This window comes from Eurosta solidaginis, chromosome 5 (genome assembly GCF_040869045.1).
Source record: "Eurosta solidaginis isolate ZX-2024a chromosome 5, ASM4086904v1, whole genome shotgun sequence".
NCBI classification, from domain to species: Eukaryota; Metazoa; Arthropoda; class Insecta; order Diptera; family Tephritidae; genus Eurosta; species Eurosta solidaginis.
Genome location: NC_090323.1, coordinates 203,319,307 through 203,336,226, shown reverse-complemented (window position 1 = coordinate 203,336,226; position 16,920 = coordinate 203,319,307). Strand labels below are relative to the sequence as shown.

At 36.4% G+C, this 16,920-nt stretch overlaps 1 protein-coding gene across 3 annotated transcripts in view; it reads right to left on the bottom strand.

The window, feature by feature from the left end:
* Nucleotides 1-12,791, bottom strand: part of Hipk (Homeodomain interacting protein kinase) — a 255,376-nt gene extending 242,585 nt beyond the window's left edge. For 2 of the 3 annotated variants that reach the window (XM_067787562.1, XM_067787565.1), the window contains exon 1: nt 11,842-12,791. The gene's annotated coding sequence lies outside the window, so the exon portion shown is untranslated. The remainder of the gene's footprint in view (nt 1-11,841) is intronic. The other variant, XM_067787564.1, reaches the window with a different exon arrangement.
* Between the last annotated feature and the right edge of the window lie 4,129 nt (nt 12,792-16,920).

Here is a 16,920-nt window from a genome sequence, read left to right as displayed (position 1 = left end):
ACCATTTTGATCGACGCTGTAAACTGACGAGATACTCGTCTCTCCAACGGCGCCAAAAATACTGTCTCGCAGCGGAAATTACCTGCCATCTCTGATAAATATTTCCACGGAACCCTTGACCCTCAGGTTCCGGGAGCGACTTGAGCGGTTCACCAACGAGAAAATGACCAGGAGTTAAGACTTGTAGCGGCCGAGAATTTACGCAAGCTTCAACGTCGGTCAATAGCGTGTTAAATTCCTCATAGGAAAGCAGAGTTTCGCCTAATGCGCACTTTAAGTGATATTTTATTCTCTTTATGCCGGTTTCCCAATAACCTCCCATGTGCGGTGCAGATGGTGGGTTGAAACGCCACGCGATGTTTGAGTCGGCGAAAAACGATTGCAATCTTTCGTCAGCCGTACACTGCTGAAACGCGATTCGCAGCTCCTTCTCAGCACCTACGAAATTCGTACCGTACCGTCTGAAGACATGTGCTTACAGTAGCCTCTGCCGTTTATGAACCTCTTGAAAGCGTTGAGAAACGCTGGTGTCGTCAGGTCGCCAACAAATTCCAGATGCATAGCGCCTGTACACATGCATATAAAAGAACATATGTACCCCTTAGTGGCCTTGGCTCCTCTACCATAGGTGAATTTATACATGTACGGTCCTGCAAAATCCACAGCGGTTCGAGTAAAACAGCGAGAAAAAGTAGTACGTCTTTCAGGTAGATCTCCCATTGATTGCTTGCCGAGATTACGATTCAAAATAGTGCACTTAACGCATTTGTGATAAATGTTTCGTATCAAGCTTCGAGCTCCTATAACCCAATAGCGTCGTTGTAAAACTGTCTGCATGATGCGAGGCCCAGTGTGTAATGTATATTTGTGGATATCGTGGATGATCAACTTCGCAAGCGGAACGTTTTTGGGTAATATAATGGGATATATGACGTCTGTCGACAATGCTACATTCTTCAACCTTCCTCCAACGCGTAGAACGTTTTTCTCATCTAAGTATGGCTGCAAACGCACGAGACAGCTACGCAGTGGAATGGGCTTTTTTGCACTGCAAAGAGAGATCTCGTTAGAAAAATAGAACATTTGGGTATACCTGATTAAACGCAGCTCGGCTTCAGAGATCTCTTGGCAGGTGGGAGCCCCGACTCGTTTCGCAGCGTGGATTCGAGTGGCAGCTCGGGCATTGTAAGCAAATCTTAAAACATATGCAACTATACGACGAAACTTTGAAAACGACGAATACCTCGTCATAATTGACCAATGCTCGCTTGAACTCGTGACATGGGTGGTGACATTGTTTCTAATGCCCATCTCGGTTGTATGCTGCTCTGTTGACGTTTGATGTCAGAAAGGTTCATCGCCTTTTAAGAACTCTGGACCGTTCCACCAAAGATGATGATGCAGCAACTCCGATGGAGCCACTCCTCTGGAAGCACAATCTGCGGGATTCGACTCCGATCGAACATGGTTCCAACACTCAGCAGGCAGCACTTCTTGGATATCAGCAACTCGGTTTGCGATAAACGTCATCCATCTGCTGGGATGTGCCTGCAGCCACGCCAACGTAATCGTCGAGTCCGTCCATGCAAATATGGGATAATTCAAATCATGCCAACTCTGTTGAATGTTCCGCACCAATCTAGCGGCAAGATGCGCACCGCATAGCTCCAATCGCGGCAGCGTGGTAGATTTGAGGGGGGCTACCTTACTCTTTGATGATATCAAAGCGACGGTAACCGTTCCGTCTTTTCTTACCATCCGGGCGTATGCAACCGCAGCGTAAGCACGCTCGGATGCGTCAGAAAATAAGTGTAACTCCGTGCTCGACTCAGTCGTCCCCAGGCCCAGCCAACGGTGAACCCTTAAATTTGAAAGAATTTGCAACTCAGAGCGATGTTCCAACCACTTCATTGCAATAGCTTCGGTAATAACGTCGTCCCAACCGACTTTGTTGCGCCAAACCTCCTGGAACCATATTTTTGATTTAACTACTGCGGGAGAGAGAAGTCCCAGGGGATCGAATAAGGTGCTTGCGTCCGACAAAAATGCTCTTTTTGTCATAATTTTAGGGGTGTTTTTCAAATCAACGGAGAACGTGAGATAATCTTCCTCTGTATTCCACATTACACCCAAAGCGTGGATCTCTTTGCTGTCGACTAAATGGTGTGAAATATTTTCTGGCGTATTCGAAATACTACTGTTGAATTCTGCTCAATTCGAAGCCCATTTCCGTAGCTCGAACCCGCTTTCCTTTAAAATGTCTGTTACGTTTTTTTGCAAAATTAAAAGGTCGTGTTTTGATGATGTACCAGTAAGGAGATCATTCATATAAAAATCCTTTAAGATGACGCTGACAGCTTTCGGACAGTCGATCGCCGACTGGTTTGCGGTTTCTTGCAGGGCCTTCACGGCTAAGTGGGACGCAGCGGCTACACCATAAGTTACACGTAACATGCGAAAATCTTGTACAGGTAAACATAGATCTTGGCGCCAAACAATACGTTGCAAGTCGATATGATCCTCAGAAACGCGTACTTGTCTGTACATTTTTGCTACATCCGCTGTTACAGCATATCGATGTGTTCTGAAACGCGTCAGAATAGAAAATAAATCCTGCTGCAATTGTGGATCGACGAGTAAAGCGTCGTTCAGAGAATTTCCGTTTGTGGTTTTAGCAGATGCGTTGAATACAATCCTCAACTTAGTTGTGACGCTAGACTCCTTAACGACGGGATGATGAGGCATATAAAAACATTGGTGAGTTGATTCCTTTGCAGCTTCCATGTGGTTCATGTCGATGAGTTCCTGCATGAACTCATTATAGCGCATACGAAGATCATCACGAGCCAACCGTCTTTCGATACGCAGGAGACTTCGCAAAACAAATTCTCGGGAATCACCTAAAGAAATGTTAGACCTTAGTGGTAGCTCTACAATGAATCGCCCGTCGGATGCTCTTCTAAGCGTTCTTTCAAAAATCTATTCACATTGACGTTCTTCAGCAGTGAGATGGTGCTTTTGAGGTCCTTCCTCTAATTCCCATAACCTGGTAAGGGCCTTATCTAACTGTACGTCGCAATGCAGCGGCTGTAGACAAGTCGTAGCGGGTTCAAGTTCCACGACACAACCAAATAACGTCCAACCGAACACGGTTCGTTGAGCCATGGGTGTACCAGGTGGTCCCTTCAGGAATTCGGGGTAAAGTAGCAGTTCCATAACGTCCATGCCGATGAGCATATCGATACGTCCAGGATCCATAAAGTGTGGATCGGCTAGAAATAGGCCTTGTACGTGTGACCACGATGCAACTGCTACTGATTGGGTTGGCAAGTCACTTGTAATTTTGGGTAGAATTAGCGCATTTACAGAGAGGCATATATTAGAGCAATAAGAAGATAGGGAAAGTAATACTTCGCCCCTTGAGCGACCTCCTTGCGAAGACCCTATTCCCGTAACGACTACTGCGGATGCCTTTCGAGGCAGCCCTAAACGTTGCACGCAAGCCTCGGTTACGAAAGAGGCATGGGATTCAAGGGGTTGTGTAGCGCAATATATAGCTTCTCCAACCCAATTGTCAACCTCACCTTCGAGCGGCGAATCCCGTTTCACTAACAGACGAGGCTCTGGCGACCCCAAGCTCCTCATGGAACTTGGGGTGGGGAGGGAGGGATGGCCTGAAGGTTTAATGTGGCCATATAAATCGTTCCCGAGATGGTCGGGCCAGCACCTTAATGGTGCTGTGTTACCGGAGCGTATCGGATCTGTATCCGACAAAGGACCATCACATCGATAACACTCCCCAAAGCCTTCGGGGAGTAACCTAATCGCTACAACAACAACAACGACAACGAAAGTCATGTGATCCAGAGTCGAACAGCAAGCGAGCTGATTGCCAACTACCAGAGCAATCACGAACTTTGACCAGTGCGGTTACCAACAGCACAGTTTTCCCCTTTCGGATCTGCGGATTGTGCACGGAATTTGAAGACGAAGAGGCCAATGCGGACGCGCGGCTTGTAGACGAATGAGCAGTAGCGGTATTTAGTTGCGATGCGGTGAAATGAGCGGTAGTTACAGCGCCGGTGGTGTTCGGCGTAGAAATAGCGTGATGTAAAAGCGTGTGATGGCGTTGATGACAAACCCTGCATCCAGATAAACTATTACATTTCGCTTTGTAATGACCTGGGCTCAGGCAATTCGTACACAAACCGGACTCCATAACAAATTTTGATTTCGCGCTTGAATCGAGATTTCGCAACTTTTCACAGCTATATACCTTGTGCGGCCCCTTACAATGCGCATATTCTACGCTCTTTTGGTTTGGCATAGCGTGAAATGCATTTGCCGATTTGCCTACGGTGTTAGCCTTAGCTTTGATGGGTATTGGTGTGGTTGTTGAAGGAAGCATCGAGAGTGAGCGACACCTAACTTCCAGAAATGAGACCAGATTCTCGAATGTTGGCGGCTCATCGCTGACGAGTGACAACTTCCACTGCTTCCGCGTCTCAAATGCAAGCTTGTTCACTACTTCGTATACGAGCCAATCATCCCAAAATTGGACAGGGCGCCCTAAAGCCTTAAGCTCGCGTATGTGTTGCTGAAACGTATCTATTACCCCCTTAATCGACTAACCGGAGTTACTAGCTACCTTCTTCACGCTCGACATGGCTCTGAGATGCCCCTCCACTATTACACGTATTACCTTATAGCGCGTTTTTAGGAGCTCCCAAGCTTCTTCATAATTTGCGTCACATATCTGAAACCCGTTTATAATTTTCAAGGCGTCACGTTTCAAACAGCTTCGAGATTTCATCGGCATCCTGTGCAGTATTAAACCGGACCCACTGCTCATTAAGTAGTTGTAGGTAGCTTTTCACATTTTCGGAATCCATTGTAAACGACTCCTCAACAGCCTTCGTCATATACCGCTTGATGGCATGGAGTGCGGGATCGCGAGTTTTGACGGCGCTTGACATTTTGCAATTTATTAGTTTTATGAAGAAAAGGTTATTATTTTGTAAATTTTTCCTCGAAAATGAATGTTTATATAGTATGTAAGGATAACTATGCTGATATTTTGCTTGTTACTGTTGATAGTATGGATTATGAAAAAAACATACGAACGACGTGTGTAGAGAAAATTCGTAGAGGGTAAATGAAAGTTACAGCGGTTTTGCAAATATATAACTTTCGTATTGCAATATATGTATGTATATTTAGATTTTATGCAATTATGAATTTTTGAAATATATAAAAATATTTTCGATTTTATACTTGCACACTGGTGAATTATGCGATCCAGCTCGAAGGACCAAAAAATGGTGTAGCGGGTTGCGTGTTGGTAACAGCTGCGGGTTGATTTGGTGGACTGTATGCTGATGCGGAGATACCTTTCCAATGCAAATGATAAAGGCCGTGTTTCGATTAAATTCGCCTTAATTATAACAATACACTTTATTGTAATTCAACGGATAAATATGTTCACAATTAATTATTTGTGGCGGTATGTAGTGCACAGCGAAAAGCAAGTAGTTAAGTAGAAAATTCAAAGACGACAAGAAAAATATAAGAATATGAAAATAAGGCAAATGTCAGACATGATTGACGATGCTTGCGCATTAACCCTTTCAGTGCTATTATGAAAACTTTAAGATTATGTTAATTAGAACTCAACACCATTCGTTTGTCCATCGTTTGTCCAGGAAAAATTTTCGTTTGTCCACCTTTTGTTAAAAAGTTATAACAAAAACATTTTTTTTCGAAAAAACCCAAACATTTTTTTGTTTCGCTTTATTGTGCTAAATCGTATGTCCATCGTTTGCCCATCGTTTGTCCATGTTTGTCCAGGAAAAATTTTTGTTTGTCCACCTTTTTTTAAAAAGTCATTTCAAAAAAACAAAAATTGTGTGTGAAGTTAGGACCTCCATTTACGAGTAATTAAAAAAACCAAATGCCATTCCTTTGTCCATCGTTTGTCCACGATTGTCCAGGAAAAATTTTCGTTTGTCCACCTTTTGTTAAAAAGTTATTTTAAAAAAACAAAAATTATGTGTGAAGTTGGCACCTCAATTTACGAGTAATTAAAAAAACCAAATGCCATTCCTTTGTCCATCGTTTGTCCACGATTGTCCAGGAAAAATTTGCGTTTGTCCACCTTTTGTTAAAACAGTTATTTCAAAAAAACAAAAATTGTGTGTGAAGTTGGCACCTCCATTTACAAGTAATTAAAAAAACTAAATGCCATTCGTTTGTCCACGATTGTCCAGGAAAAATTTTCGTTTGTTCACCTTTTGTTAAAAAGTTATAACAAACAATTTTTTTTTCGAAAAAACCCAAATAAATTTTTGTTTCGCTTTATTGTGCTAAATCGTATGTCCGTCGTTTGCCCATTGTTTATCCATATTTGTCCAGGAAAAATTTTCATTTGGCCACCTTTTGTTAAAAAGTTATACCAAAAAATTTTTTTTTCGAAAAAGCCCAATAAATTTTTGTTTCGCTTTATTGTGCTAAATCGTATGTCCGTCGTTTGCCCATTGTTTGTCCAGGAAAAATTTTCATTTGGCCACCTTTTGTTAAAAAGTTATAACAAAAAATTTTTTTTTCAAAAAAACCAAAAAAAATTTTTGTTTCGCTTTATTGTGCTAAATCGTATGTCCGTCGTTTGCCCATCGTTTGTCCATGTTTGTCCAGGAAAAATTTTCGTTTTGTCCACCTTTTGTTAAAAAGTTATTTCAAAAAAACAAAAATCGTGTGTGAAGTTGGCACCTCCATTTACGAATAATTAAAAAAACCAAATGCCATTCGTTTGTCCATCGTTTGTTCACGATTGTCCAGGAAAAATTTTCGTTTGTCCACCTTTTGTTAAAAAGTTATAACAAAAATATTTTTTTTTTTTTCGAAAAAAACCCAAAAAATTGTTTGTTTCGCTTTATCGTGCTAAATCGTATGTCCGTCGTTTGCCCATCGTTTGTCCATGTTTGTCCAGGAAAAATTTTCATTTAGCCATCTTTTGTTAAAAAGTTATAACAAAAAATTTTTTTTTCGAAAAAACCCAAATAAATTTTTGTTTCGCTTTATTGTGCTAAATCGTATGTCCGTCGTTTGCCCATCGTTTATCCATGTTTGTACAGGAAAAATTTTCATTTGGCCACCTTTTGTTAAAAATTTATAACAAAAAATTTTCGTTTGTCCACCTTTTGTTAAAAAGTTATTTTAAAAAAACAAAAATTGTGTGTGAAGTTGGCACCTCAATTTACGAGTAATTAAAAAAACCAAATGCCATCCCTTTGTCCATCGTTTGTCCACGATTGTCCAGGAAAAATTTTCATTTGTCCATCTTTTGTTAAACAGTTTTTTCAAAAACACAAAAATTGTATGTGAAGTTGGCACCTCCATTTACGAGTAATTAAAAAAACCAAATGCCATTCGTTTGTCCATCGTTTGTCCACGATTGTCCAGGAAAAATTTTCGTTTTTTCACCTTTTGTTAAAAAGTTATAACAAACAATTTTTTTTTTCGAAAAAACCCAAATAAATTTTTGTTTCGCTTTATTGTGCTAAATCGTATGTCCGTCGTTTGCCCATCGTTTGTCCATGTTTGTCCAGGAAAAATTTTCATTTGGCCACCTTTTGTTAAAAAGTTATAACAAAAAATTTTTTTTCGAAAAAACCAAAAAAAATGTTTGTTTCGCTTTATTGTGCTAAATCGTATGTCCGTCGTTTGCCCATCGTTTGTCCATGTTTGTCCAGGAAAAATTTTCGTTTTGTCCACCTTTTGTTAAAAAGTTATTTCAAAAAACCAAAAATCGTGTGTGAAGTTGGCACCTCCATTTACGAGTAATTAAAAAAACCAAATGCCATTCGTTTGTCCATCGTTTGTCCACGATTGTCCAGGAAAATTTTTCGTTTGTTCACCTTTTGTTAAAAAGTTATAACAAAAAAAAATTTTTTTTTTCAAAAAACCCAAACAAATTTTTGTTTCGCTTTATTGTGCTAAATCGTATGTCCGTCGTTTGCCCATTGTTTGTCCATGTTTGTCCAGGGAAAATTTTCGTTTGTCCACCTTTTGTTAAAAAGTTATTTCAAAAAAACAAAAATCGTGTGTGAAGTTGGCACCTCCATTTACGAGTAATTAGAAAAACCAAATGCCATTCGTTTGTCCATCGTTTGTCCACGATTGTCCAGGAAAAATTTTCGTTTGTCCACCTTTTGTTAAAAAGTTATAACAAATTTTTTTTTTCGAAAAAACCCAAAAAATTTTTGTTTCGCTTTATTGTGCTAAATCGTATGTCCGTCGTTTACACATCGTTTGTCCATGTTTGTCCAGGAAAAATTTTCATTTGGCTACCTTTTGTTAAAAAGTTATAACAAAAAAATTATTTTTTTTGAAAAAACCCAAACAAATTTTGTTTCGCTTTATTGTGCTAAATCGTATGTCCATCGTTTCCCCATCGTTTGTCCATGTTTGTCCAGGATAAATTTTCATTTGGCTACCTTTTGTTAAAAAGTTATAACAAAAATTTTTTTTTCGAAAAAACCCAAAAAAATTTTGTTTCGCTTTATTGTGCTAAATCGTATGGCCGTCGTTTCCCATCGTTTGTCCACGTTTGTCCAGGAAAATTTTCGTTTGTCCACCTTTTGTTAAAAAGTTATTTCAAAAAAACAAAAATCGTGTGTGAAGTTGGCATCTCCATTTACGAGTAATTAAAAAAATCAAATGCCATTCGTTTGTCCATCGTTTGTCCACGATTGTCCAGGAAAAATTTTCGTTTGTCCACTTTTGTTAAAAAGTTATAACAAAAATATTTTTTTTTTTTTCGAGAAAAACCCAAAAAACTGTTTGTTTCGCTTTATTGTGCTAAATCGTATGTCCGTCGTTTGCCCATCGTTTGTCCATGTTTGTCCAGGAAAAATTTTCATTTGGCTACCTTTTGTTAAAAAGTTATTACAAAAACTTTTTTTTTTTCGAAAAAACCCAAAAAAATGTTTGTTTCGCTTTATTGTGCTAAATCGTATGTACGTCGTTTCCCATCGTTTGTCCACGTTTGTCCAGGAAAAATTTTCGTTTGTCCACCTTTTGTTAAAAAGTTATTTCAAAAAAACAAAAATCGTGTATGAAGTTGGCACCTCCATTTACGAGTAATTAAAAAAGCCAAATGCCATTCGTTTGTCCATCGTTTGTCCACGTTTGTCCATCGTTTGTCCACGTTTGTCCAGGAAAAATTTTCGTTTGTCCACCTTTTTTGGTGAAAAGTTAAAACAAAAAAATTTTTTTTTTCGAAAAATCCCAAAAAATTGTTTGTTTCGCTTTATTGTGCTAAATCGTATGTCCGTCGTTTGCCCATCGTTCGTCCATGTTTGTCCAGGAGAAATTTTCGTTTGTCCACCTTTTGTTAAAAAGTTATTTGAAAAAAACAAAAATCGTGTGTGAAGTTGGCACCTCCATTTACGAGTAATTAAAAAAACCAAATCCCATTCGTTTGTCCAGGAAAATTTTTCGTTTGTCAACCTTTTGTTAAAAAGTTATAACAAAAATATATTTTTTTTCGAAAAAACCCAAAAAAATGTTTATTTCGCTTTATTGTGCTAAATCGTATGTCCGTCGTTTGCCCATCGTTTGTCCATGTTTGTCCAGGAAAAATTTCGTTTGTCGTTTGTTAAAAAGTTATTTCAAAAAAACAAAAATCGTGTGTGAAGTTGGCACCTCCATTTACGAGTAATATAAAAACCAAATGCCATTCGTTTGTCCACGTTTGTCCAGGAAAAATTTTCGTTTGTCCACCTTTTGTTAAAAAGTTATAACAAAAATTTTTTTTTCGAAAAAACCCCAATAAATTTTTATTCCGCTTTATTGTGCTAAAAAGTTATTTCAAAAAAACAATAATCGTGTCTGAAGTTGGCACCTCCATTTCCGAGTAATTAAAAAAACCAAATGCCATTCGTTTGTCCATCGTTTGTCCACGTTTGTCCAGAAAAAATTTTCGTTTGTCCACCTTTTGTTAAAAAGTTATAACAAAAACATTTCTTTTCGAAAAAACCCAAACAATTTTTTGTTTCGCTTTATTGTGCTAAATCGTATGTCCGTCGTTTACCCATCGTTTATCCATGTTTGTCCAGGAGAAATTTTCGTTTGTCCACCTTTTGTTAAAAAGTTATTTCAAAAAACAAAAATCGTGTGTGAAGGTGCCAACTTACGAGTAATTAAAAAAACCAAATGCCATTCGTTTGTTCATCGTTTTTCCACGTTTGTCCAGGAAAAATTTTCGTTTGTCCACCTTTTGTTAAAAAGTTATAACAAAAATATTTTTTTTTTTAAAAAACCTAAAAAAATTTTTGTTTCGCTTTATTGTGCTAAATAGGTTGTCGGTCGTTTGCCCATCGTTTGTTCATGTTTGTCCAGGAGAAATTTTCGTTTGTCCACCTTTTGTTAAAAAGTTATTTCAAAAAAACAAAAATCGTGTGTAAAGTTGGCACCTCCATTTACGAGTAATTAAAAAAATCAAATGCCATTCGTTTGTCCATCGTTTGTCCACGTTTGTCCAGGAAAATTTTCGTTTGTCCACCTTTTGTTAAACTTTTTGTTTGAACAAAAGGTAGACAAACGAAAAATTTTCCTGGACAAACTATGGACAAAGAATGGCATTTGATTTTTTTAAATACTTGCAAATGGAGGTGGGAACTTCACACACGATTTTTTTTTTTTTTTTTTTGAAATAACTTTTTAACAAAACGTGGACAAACCAAAATTTCTCCTGGACAAACGATGGGCATACGATTTAGCACAATAAAGCGAAAAGAAAAATTTTGGGGGTTTTTGGGGCATTTGGTCTTTTTATTACTCGCAAATGGAGGTGCCAACTTCACAATTTTTTTTTTTTTGGAAATAACTTTTTAACAAAAGGGGGATAAACGAAAATTATTCCTGGACAAACATGGACAAACGATGGACACGCTTTTTTTTTTTTTTTGAAATAACTTTTTAACAAAAGTGGACAAACGAAAATTTTTCCTGGACGGTAATTTTTTACTTCTCACAACTTCTAAAGCTCGTCCAAAAATATCGGGAGAGGTGTCAAAGTACGAATCCGAAAGCGGAAATTCAAAATTTTATTTCTGCCAAAAGTTATTTCCAAAAAACTGAAAAATGGCCTCGGAGCGCTTCGAAACCGGGGGTGATTTATAGTATTTTTGCGCAGAACACCTTTCTGCATCGGCGGCTTCGGCCGCGCTAATAAAAAATTAACCTGTGTGGGTCCAACACCGGTTTGGAGACCAAAACTTTATCCGCGCAAAACACTTTTACCCACAGTTTTTCTTGTGGGTACTACAAAATTACCAAAATTACAACAACCACATGCAAAATTTCTATTTTATTTGCAATTTCCAATTTCCGCTTCCGGATTCGTGATCCTGGGCCCAAAGCGTGTCCTTTGACACTTCTCCCGATATTTTTGGACTAGTTTTAGCAGTTGTGAGCTAAAGTAAAGAATTACCAAAAACGGTAAAGGCGAAAACGACGTGTTTTCGATCCCTCTTGTAAATTATTTCCAGGTCCTTTTTCCTATTCCAGCTACCTCGGAGTTATTTCGCAAGCACATTGTCCTTATTAAGCATATGTACAAAACAACCTTCTGGATATATTGAAATAATGAACTTTTTTGCGATTACAGCATTTAATTAATAGGCACACCCAGCTAATAACTAAATATGCCAGGCCAAATAGATTGATGAGCAATCTGCAAGGAGGACGGGGAATAGGCGTTGGTTAGTTACTGCAAACATATGGAATGAATTTATATATACCTGTATACACAATACAATACATCATTTTATATCTACTTACACATTGTCTCCGTCTCCAATTGGCTTTGCTTTCGCCAAGAAAATCTTTGCTTTGATGTACTGCAATATAAAACCAGTGCAACGCGTGTTGTCCTATAAAAAAACGTTCTCCATTTTACAAATGAAGCACGTTATACAATTTCACCTTTCTGTTTCGGGAATATTACACCGCTATTCCTTCACTTGTCGTATAAGTACCTGCGAATCCATCTGCTTCCACAAATATTGCAGCTGCTAACCATTTGCTTTTTATTTCGTTCTCACAACTCCATTGCGATATTTTTTAGTGTGGCTTACAAGAAGTTTATTTTAATCCATTTTATATGTACATTTATATTTATAAATAAATAATGCGTATTTTATACACTGCTTCACTAATTATATTTCTATTATGTGAAATCTATTTGCTAAGTTTACATACGACGGAGGAGAAAAATCTATTTACGTCTAGGTTATGAAATTTTATTATGCGAACTTTTCGTCTTACTTTTTGCAGGATATTCGCACGTCCAATATTTTTTTTATTTTTAAGTATGTTCGTGCGTGAGTTGTGAATTCCTTTCGTGTATTTTATACTAGTTTTTTTGTGCTATCCACTATTATAACTTTTTTAATAATACACCTAAATTTTCATCAAAGAAATTTCACGTAAACGACGCGTACACGCGACACCTTCACAACACGACGAATTTGATGAAACTGCGAAAATTTTTTTGGTAGCAAAACAGAGGTGCAATGAAAGAGCAGTAGAAATGTATCTTTCCTTTGCACGTTTAAACAATGCATTTAAACATCAAAAATAAAAAAGCCGAATTATTTATTTCTAATTAAGGTTATGTTGAACTTATCAATTATAAATAAAATTGTTTCTATTGAATATGTTTCCATTACCAAAACTACTTTTAGTTAACACTGGAACTTTCTAATTTTGTACCACACAACACTGCCTGATTAAAATGTCTACAGCAATGGCGGATTTTGTTTAAAGAGTTAATACCTCTCACTTGTTCTTATGACTAGGGCTTTGGGGATTTTCTCATGACATATATGGCTTGCTTCGTCGCACACTATACCTTCTCCTTTGTATATAGTTCTTATTCACGAATAAAACAACGCAAGAAAACCACAGCTAGTATCAAGTGTAATGCACGGTGAAAAATTTACACATAATTATATAAGCTTAATACCACTTTGAAAAATCGCTCAAATTTCATCAGTTTCTCCAACCCTTGTGTAATTTCAGACTTGTGTTTGAAAAAACCCCAGTGGGTTAGGCGGTCAGAATATACCCGCGGTATGTATGCCTGTCGTAAGAGGCGACTAAAATACCAGATTCAAGGGGCATTGTAACGCAACCCATTCAGGTTGCCAGCGCAGTTTATAGCTTCTCCAAACTCAATTGTCAACCTCACCTATCCGCGGCGAATCCTGTTTCACTAACAGAAGAGGCTGTGGCGACCCCAAGCTTGGAATTTGGGGAATAGGGAGGAAGGGATGACCTGAAGGTTTAATGTGGCCATATAAATCGTTCCTGAGATGGTCGGGCTAGCACCTTAATGGTGCTGTGTTACCAGAGCGTACCGGATCTGTATCAAGCAATGGACCATCACATCGATAACACTCCCCAAAGCCTTCGCGGAGAAACCTTTTCGCTACAACAACAACTTTGAAAAACATTTTGTTTTTAAGACAAAGTGCACACGAGGCTACGCGTTATAAACGCATACAAGATATTTCATGTAGTTACTATAGTGTTAACTACTTTGTACTCTTTACTTTAATTTTTAAAATAATTTTAATTGAGTTTTCGTGTTAACTTAAAATTTTGAATAACTTCAAAAAAAGAAAATTCTAATTAGTTTGAAAATATCTAAACTCAAAAATAAACAAAAATAAATTTTTATACTTAAAATCAAAATAAAAGATTTTTTTAAAATATCAACTTGAATGTTGATATATAAAATATAGTGTTAACTACTTTGTACTCTTTACTTTAATTTTTAAATAAATTTGAAAGTTTAAAAGGTTTAAAATTTTAATTTAAATTATAATTGGAAAATTTGTAATATGATATTAAAATAAAAATTATACTTACATAAAATTAAATTTAATAAAAAAATATTAAAATTAATAAGTAGTTGATTGATGATTGTTTAAAAATTACTTGAAATTAATATCTGTATTGTTTGATATCGCAATGCTTTGAAAATATGCAATGGCTTTGTTGTTTTCTTTGTAAATCTCTTAATTTTCATCGTGATGTCTTCATTTTTAATCTGTTCTTGTGTGTATTGCGTGCAAAATTGTTGTTGTGGCATGGATAACCCAATCGTTGTTTTTAAGAGTATTAGGTTGTAAATGTTTTTATTTTGTTTACACACACGTTTTTAGAGTTCTTTATTAATTAACAAATAGTAAACAAATTTTATTTTGTATTTTGTTTATGTTGCATAAAATTCATAGAATGCTTACTAGTAAATTTCTGTTATACGTACTTTTATGTTTTAAATTTGATTTTCAACACTTATTCTTTGTTTTAATGTTTCGTATATATAATTTACAGCGACTGTTATATGAAATTTGCACAGAATGTTGTTGTATTGCTTCCTGTTCACAAATGTATAGGGAACACAAACATAGTTAAATTATATGCACAAGAATTTCAATAGTGCTATTTATTAAATTTTTTATTCAGTTAATTCTTCAGCGCGTACTGCATTATGCTATTTTTATTATAACAAATATGGATAACAAAGAAAATGTTTTGGTTCCTAAACAATTAGAAAATTGTGAGTATGTTTTTGTTAAAGTTCTTCGTAAATCTAATTTAGAATCACCTTATGAAGGACCTTTTAAAGTTATATCTAAGAAACATAAAACATTTACAATTCAATACAATAATACTATTAAAAATATTTCAATTGATTTACTTAAACCAGCAAACATACTTATTAACACTAATTTAAATACAAATACATTAAACAACAAAAAACAAAAAAAGGTTACATTTAATATTAATTAATAATTTGTTTGTTTCAAATTTTCTTGGAGGGGGAGTAAATATAGTGTTAACTACTTTGTACTCTTTACTTTAATTTTTAAAATAATTTTAATTGAGTTTTCGTGTTAACTTAAAATTTTGAATAACTTCAAAAAAAGAAAATTCTAATTAGTTTGAAAATATCTAAACTCAAAAATACAAAAATAAATTTTATATTACAAACAAAACTAAAAGTTTTTTAAAATATCAACTTGAATGTTGATATAGTTACAATTTCTCTACGCCTCAAGATCTGCACACGAAGCTTCTTTCGAGCGTCGCTACAAAAAGCAAGCAATTATTAAAAAATAAGAAATTGAATTTCTTCAGGTATATCCGTCCCCGAAACCAAATGAAGATAGGTATTACAAGTTGTTTGCATTCCTGTGCCTTTGTAAATTATGAAAAGGAACTTTCAACCACCGCGGGCAGAGAAAAAAGTGATTTCTAGTTTCCAACACTTTTTGGCCTTTTAACAGCTTCAACAATGTCTAAGCAAGCTTTTGTGGTGTTGAATACTCTTTTTCGCCTCGGTAATATATCTTTCACGCACTTTTATTAACTAAAATAACAAATTTGCATACAAAAAAATGTAAACAAACATCTTGTTCTTCCTTTTTTCAAGCCTACATACGCTCAGCGACCAACATTGCTATACGCTTAGCTACATGAAGCTTTCATGCAGATTACGTGGGCAGCTCTCCATTCAAGTACTTGTGTTCGACATCAAAGCGTACAGATTCCGCCTGCATCGTCTAATACGCGTCTATGACGCGTAGCCTGGTGTGCGCCTTGCCTAAGTGAGCGGGATCGCCAACCGATTTCATTAATTTAGCAAGGCATATATTTAATAGCAAGGACAACCTCGATGTCAAGTTTTCAACGCTTCTTGATTTAAGATAAGGAAAAGGTTCTACGCCCAATTTCCATAATTGTACCAAGTTTCTATTTTTTGTCATAAAGTCAACTAACGTATCAAGTTACATCTTTTTATCGGATTTTAGTGATGAATTATAGCATATTTTCTTTGTTTTCAAAACTTCGATGTCGATTTTTTCTTTTTACAGTGTATATGCATTATTATTGGGACAATCTTCTTGCGAAGATTGAAGATGATATCGTCGGTCCAATGCTAAAGAAACGAATCGGTCCAGAAACAATTTTTGCTTCTCCCCCCCACTTCGCTGTTTATGCGATGATTTTAATAAACACTGTAAAAATTTTGACGTCTGGTACTCGTTTTTTAGTATTAAAAAATTACTTTTAACCACATTAAATTTGTAACTTGAAATGAAGCAAAGAACTGCGAAAATAATTTTCAACCCTCTATTTCAAATATAAAATACCATTTATTGGGACTTGATCATTATTTTTGTATTTATGTACTCAAATTTACTCTGTTTAAATTTTGTCTACTATTAATTTGCTCTAATGATGTCAATTTCATAAATTCTCTTGTGCCCCTTCCGGGAAACAGCTTCAACATGAGTACTCTGCGTGAGGTATGTTATTTATATCGTACATTATATCTTTAAATTAAGTGTCTGTATATTTGGTCTGTATGATTGTTTAATTTGTAGACTGATAAATAAATTAAATTAAATTCTCTTTGGTGTGATACCACGCAACTTTAGAGGCTCACACATCATCGACGGGTTAATCATTGTGGATAAAACTTATCCACAATGGGGTTAATTTTGAGTTCAAAATAGCCATCATCCGGTGGCAAAATCCGAAGCCAGATAAATAATTCTGCATGTAAATGCAACAACAACGATTTGAGCCAGATAAATCCAGATAGAAGTCTGGTTCAATTTGTTAGCCAGATAATTTGTTAATTACATCTTTTTAGTTTGGCAACGCTGCCTTTATTAAACCTACATTTTGAAAATAGATGTCGCTGCTTAGCCATTCGCCGTATGAGTTAAATGTGTGCGAAAATTTCACGACATCTGCTTCTCAAGTGTTTCAATGATCCAGAGCATTCCCGTGAGAATTGAGCGTGAGCCGGAGCTGTAAAACTCACTGGAAGACGGCAAA